Source organism: Triticum dicoccoides, chromosome 4B (assembly GCF_002162155.2).
Source record: "Triticum dicoccoides isolate Atlit2015 ecotype Zavitan chromosome 4B, WEW_v2.0, whole genome shotgun sequence".
NCBI lineage: Eukaryota > Viridiplantae > Streptophyta > Magnoliopsida > Poales > Poaceae > Triticum > Triticum dicoccoides.
Window position 1 is genome coordinate 169521178 of NC_041387.1, and position 6221 is coordinate 169527398.

Consider the following 6221-nt stretch of genomic DNA (forward strand, 5'->3'; position numbering starts at 1 on the left):
GGCAAGGCCTATGAGTAGCTTTTCCAGCTTCCACAGAAAAAAAATTGTCTTGTATGATTCTGGAAAACAGAAATAAGAATGAATGTAAAATCTTATTTTCTCTAGTAGGATTGATTTTTTGGTTTGAATGGGCCGTGAAAAGACACAACATTCTGTTTCCGAAATATTTAATTGGAATTTCCTATCAACATCACTCAAACATGTCGAGCAAATAATGCTAAGTAAAGACTTCTATAAACTGCCATTATGTGATGTGATCAAACAACCAAGAAAATCCTTCTTTTTTGCGAGAAACCTAGAAAAATATTTAAACGACTTTGAATAACGTCAAACCTTTGTACACTCGTCCGTAGCAGCGTACTGGTGTCATGGGGAAGCATCAAAGGACGAGTATAGAAAACTAAAACAAAGCGACACGGGTAACATCAAAGTCAAGCAGAAAATTGGCATGTGATCTTGCGTGTGCCACGGACCAAAGCACATCGGCAGTACGTCAGAATACGTTTGTGTGTGTGTGGAGGGTGCAACTTCCAAGACGAAGGGAAAGGAAAGGAGTTGATACAGGATCCGGACTCGTAAAGGCAGGACAGGAAGACAGCTGCACTGCACTGAATTCTCACCTCGCCTCAACACACAAACAAAGAGGTTGACCTACTCCACTCCACTGCCCGGTGGAGCGAGTGAAGTGACCAGTTGCATATATACTGTTTCGTTTCGTTTCGTTTAAAATCTGTGTAAATTGCTTTTTCTAAAAACGACACAAATAACAAATAAACTGCGTTTTCATCCTGTGCACGCTCATGATATATTTTCAATCTGTTTGGTTTACTAGCAAGATGCCCGTGCATTGCACGGAACATCAATATGCATTTTTTTACAAGTCACCTGTTGTGATTGATCCATGCAGGAGTAATTCCATGTGTAAAAACTAATGATATCTCGAGAATTTCATCAAAAAAATGATATTTCAAAAATTTCATCGAAAAAATGGTATCTCGAGAAAGATTAGAGATAAGGTGAGGAGGAGTGGGGCGTGGTGGTGATTGGTGGTCGGACTTAGCAGGGGCATGGGGAAGGACGACGCGGATAGCGGCCACCATGGCAGATTGTTCTAGAGGCTTCTTTTTTTAATTACTACTCAACAGTGAAGTTGTGGGAGATAAGGATGAACGAGAGAGATGCGGGTATCCTTTTGCAAAATTGACATAATTTGCTTTCTATTCATCAGATATAGGTTGAACGGTCTTTGTAAGATGGTCGATCATTATCACCAACTCGATCTTTTATACTGTAAGAGTGAAGAAAGAATCGTGGCTTTCTTGACTGAATGTATGTTAATCTGACTCTGAGGTGATGGATGATGCGGATGCACAGTACCGTGTCCGTGTGTAATGTGCCCCCACGTCGTCATCATTTTCAGGTCCAAGCTTTGGGAAAAGATGGTGAACATTTGTACCAACGTCGCACAGAGGAGACGGGTCGAGCGTGGACCAGAGAATGGAGCATGCAGGCGTGCACATGCAACAAACCCCGGTCACGGCCCAGGAGTCCAGGACGATGTGTCCTAGATGACAGAAATAAGGCTGGTCATAGTGAGAGTAATATAGATGGTAACATAGGAGAGCGGAGATATGGGTCATACTTGCATATGGTAATATTATCGGGACCGTTGGGTGGGCTAGATCTGCAGATGGGAAGCGCATTGAATGAAAAGGGTACGGAGTATATCGGGTGACAAGCGTATGCACGCCGTATGTGTACAGCCGCCTGGCAGGGCGTGCCAGGTCCACCTTCCGGGAAACAGCGTTCCGATCATGTGCGGGACAGAAGCGGAGAATTATTTATTAAATGTACCTGAGACCATGAACTATAAATGCTAGTACAGCGCAATACTTCCAGTGTGTAATTTTGATGCATTTGAATTATCAGGGATGATGTTTCTTGTCCTAACCTGGTTTACTGTTGAGGAGTTGTATCCTCCATTATTTGTTTTATTGAGTCTTACGCTGGCGCAGACGCGCAGTACACTTTTAATAATGAAAAGGCAAATTTCAGAATTCAGACATAAACTAACCATTACATCAATGCATCAATCACATAATTAAAAAACAAAGAACACCAGCATCAATAGAACCTGACTTCCTAGTAAAAGAAAACATGAATGTATAACACTGTGAAAACTCCAAAGGGCTTACCTATTTATTATTTAGTGCTTCGAAAGTTCATTTGCAAAAGGGTACACTGGAAAGTTGCTAAAACTGCTACATTTCTTCATAAGCAGAAAAGGACAAACGAAAAAAAATTCCTAACCGAGGACAAGTGACTAGGTTTCCAGCCACGGTAGTTTGTGTTTACTGTTCAGACATCCAAATTTCTTTGGTAATTACTTTTCCGATTCAGGGCCTAGGTAATTGCACAGTCCACAGCAGCAAGTGACGACGTACTAAATTAGAGCGTTGGCTTGTAAGAAAGGACTTGTTACATCATCTATTAATTGAGTGATGGACGTCCAACTGCTAAACATCTTGCGGTGGATAAAATGCTTCCTACACCGTCCAGGGCCAGACCTCTATTGCCGCATTAATTGAGTGACAGATGTGGGCCATGTGAACTGTTCAACATAATCAATACAATGACTATAAAGGGATATACGGGAAGCTATACATCAAGGGGGCTTGGATCCCGAAACACATCATCGGTTCAGATAGTAAGAGCACATGCTCATATGAGCCGTATCGAATTTCCGGTAACATAGATGCCACATAAATAAAAAAGATGATGCGTCAAGTAATTAATGAGGAGAGAGGCAAATAGAGTAACATAATATGTTACAATCACATAGCGATTCCCAATGCAAAATGAGTCTATAAAATAATAAATGAAGATGTATATGTTATCACACTTATATTATTACCCACTATGAAGGTAGTAACATAGACTAGTAACATGTGTATGTTACTACTCTAAGTTACTCCCCACTATGACTAGCCTAAAAAGATTTGGGCGCGAGCTTTTCTCGTTTTCTTTTTAAAATATGTGGCGCCTGGGTCACACAAACTTTATTTGCAACTGATGATGCCTTAGATCATTCTTGGATGCCACGATCCCCGAAACCTTTAGATGTAAGACCAGTATTCAGAAGTCATAGAAAATGCAGCAACCAATCCACCCAGGTATTATGGCATCTTCAGTGGCAACCCGCAAAAATTCTTCCGCATATGTCCACAGACAGAAACCAGTTCGCGGACACGGATGCGGGAGGACGTCATCCAATCGTAATTGTATATATTTTCACAATAACTCAAATCAACCGGGTGAAATTGGTGCAAACATGGCCGGATTTCATATACACATGGCTGATTTCATATAAAAATGCCACGTTTTCATATAAACATGACAGATTTCAATACATTGCTATCAACTAAGCGGCGCTAGTCCGGCTCTGGAGGTATAATAATACCTAATCTGCATGGCCTCTCGCGGGTCCCTTTGTCTTCCTCATGTCCGGCAACCCAATCACGAGACTGTCGGGAGTCCCGAAGGTATATGCTTCAGTGCAAAGGATGACCCGCTTCCCCACCGCTCATCGGAGTGGAACCTCCGGCTGATGCTTCAGCGGGAGGGGAAGACGGAGCCTCCGCTTTCATGGAGCCGATGTGGAATCGACAGAGGTCCTCACAAGAGAAGAACCGGGCAAGACACATGTTGTGTATGCCGGCGTCGCCTCGGCATGGCCTTCATGAGACCCAAGCGGTGGCGACCTCCCTTGTTCTACTTCTCCTCAGTGATGGCATCAGACGCGGAGGCGCTGCCCACCGACTCGTCGCTCTTCGCGCACCCGACTTCTGTCTCTACCCGCATGGCGCTGTCGCAGGCGCGGTCACAGGCACGAGAGGCGCGGTCGCAGATACGGGAGGCACGGTATCACGCGGTGTTGTCCACGACAATGATGATGCCCTTGTCGCCGTGTCGGCATGGAGCAACTCACGACTCCTCATCGAGTGGGCTTGGAGCGACGAGTTGCTGAACCACGCGCCGGCCTGGGGCGGCAACTGGCTCCGTCAGCCTGGACGAAGGAGGTGGAGCAGCGAGCTACCTCGCTCGTACCGGCGGGCTCAGCGGGCCTTCCAGCCCACTTATATGCCGGAGAACTGCTATTCGGAAGCCATCAGAAGAGTGGTGAAGGACGAGATGGGGGGCAGCGTAGGGGTGCGATTCTTGCCCAACGTCTGGTAGAGGGCGAATGAGAGGAGCTCAGCCGACATTGCGTTTAATGTTGGCCCGCTCATGAATGGACATGTGGTCGGAGTAGGTTTCTTGGCTTCCACGCGGGTTTAATGGAGGCGTATGAATGTGGCGAGGAGGCGTGTTACCTGGGCGTGCAGCAGGCGGCGCCCTCAGCCGACATGCCGCTTCAATGGCGGAGGCAGTGAAATGTCACGTCCGCCCTGAACCGCCTTCACTATGGAGCTGCGTGCTCACAGCGGCATGAATGCGGCAGCTGATGCCGGACGGGATGCGCGAGCAGGATGGGAGAGGGGTTTTTGGTGGGCCAGGGCGGTCAACAGTGTGCTTTGGATCGGTCTGGAGTCCCGCAAACCCCCCTTGCTTTTGTCTCCGGTTAGACGAAGAAATCGTGTCCGGACCGCCCCGCGGACCGAGTCGGCGTTGGATGGCTCCCACGGTCTAGACAGTGCGGTCCGGACGGTTGCAGGAGGTTTGAGGGTCGGCGTTGAAGATACCCTTAGCAAACATATCATCACTAGGAAGAGAACATACCTCCCAGAGATGGGATTGAAGGGCTCCACAAAATGACCAAAGGTAGGAATCTCATGGATGAGAGGCCAACTTGTATGCAGGACCCTGTAAGGACTTCCGTTTTGTCCGAACAAGCAAAAGGGTGGCGCCCGGGTCCTCGAGCGCCTCATGTACCTTTTGGGGTTCAATACAAGAAACAAACGCGTGATGCTCACAAAAGTTTGTTAATTGGCTACGAGTGGTGTTACCCCTTTTCTTAAGCTTCCAAGCGCATTCTCCATGACATGATGTTGATGCTTGATCTTGGAAGTAACTTTGGCGGCTCGACGCTCCAATAGCTCCTCAATACGAACTTGAGGATCGTCATCTTGATCATCTTAAGCATCGTCTTGATCTTGCTCTTGATATTGAGCATCCTCTTGATCCGAGCTTGCTCGGAGTAATGAACTTGATCGTGGGCATCACTTGCTGAACCACCGTCATCATGAGGTTGATCTTGCCCTTGATCTTGTTCACTTGGTTGAGGGACTTCACACTATTAGAAATCTACATTTTACCTAGAGCCATATACCCTAGGTGAAATAGGAAAAACTATAGGGAAAGACTTTACCTTGGGCTTGCCCTAGGTAAAGAACCCTAGGTATAGTATAGTCGGGAAAGAGCTCTTTCCCTAGGGTGCATCCAACAAGCTGTAGGGAAATTTTCTTTACCTAGGGCACAAGCCCTAGGGAAAGATTTACATATGGATGTTGCATCCCACATGGGTAGGTTGTTTACCTACAACCAAGCTCTAGGGAAGGATTGTGGGGCCCTTTTGCATCACATCACCATACTTCCCCTGGAAGTACATACTATAGGGAAACACCAGCCCCATATGTGGCATAATCCATACGTGTAATTTGAATTTGAATTTATAACGACAATAATTAAAGTAATTCAAAATGGATCAATAATTCTGAAATGAAAATAACGTCAAATGATTAGTATATACATCTAGATATCACTTGTCACATGCATACAGTAGATGCCAAGACATCCACCAGCCATCACCAACCATCATAGTTTTACAAAAAATAGGCTTGCTAGCTAGAGTTTGCTACATATAATTCCTTAAGCATCTCAATTAGCACATACAGACTGATGTAGGTCAACTAGAGTTTCCTACATCACAGAACATGTACCAACATGTTAACTATACATGCACCAAAATGCACTCCACGCACTATACATCCAAGAACATCAAGGAACCAACTGGCTGCTCAATAGTGACAGGCTCAGTGCACCAGCTCCAGATTGACTGAAAAATCCCCCAAACATCCCTTCATCGTCTACAGCAGGAACACTTGAGGCAACACCATGTTCCTGAAAAGTACGATTCACAATTTTTTTAAGGCAGGAACATGACAATAAACTTACTACAGGAAATTAAACAGGAAGTATAAGTTAAGGATCAAGGTGCCATA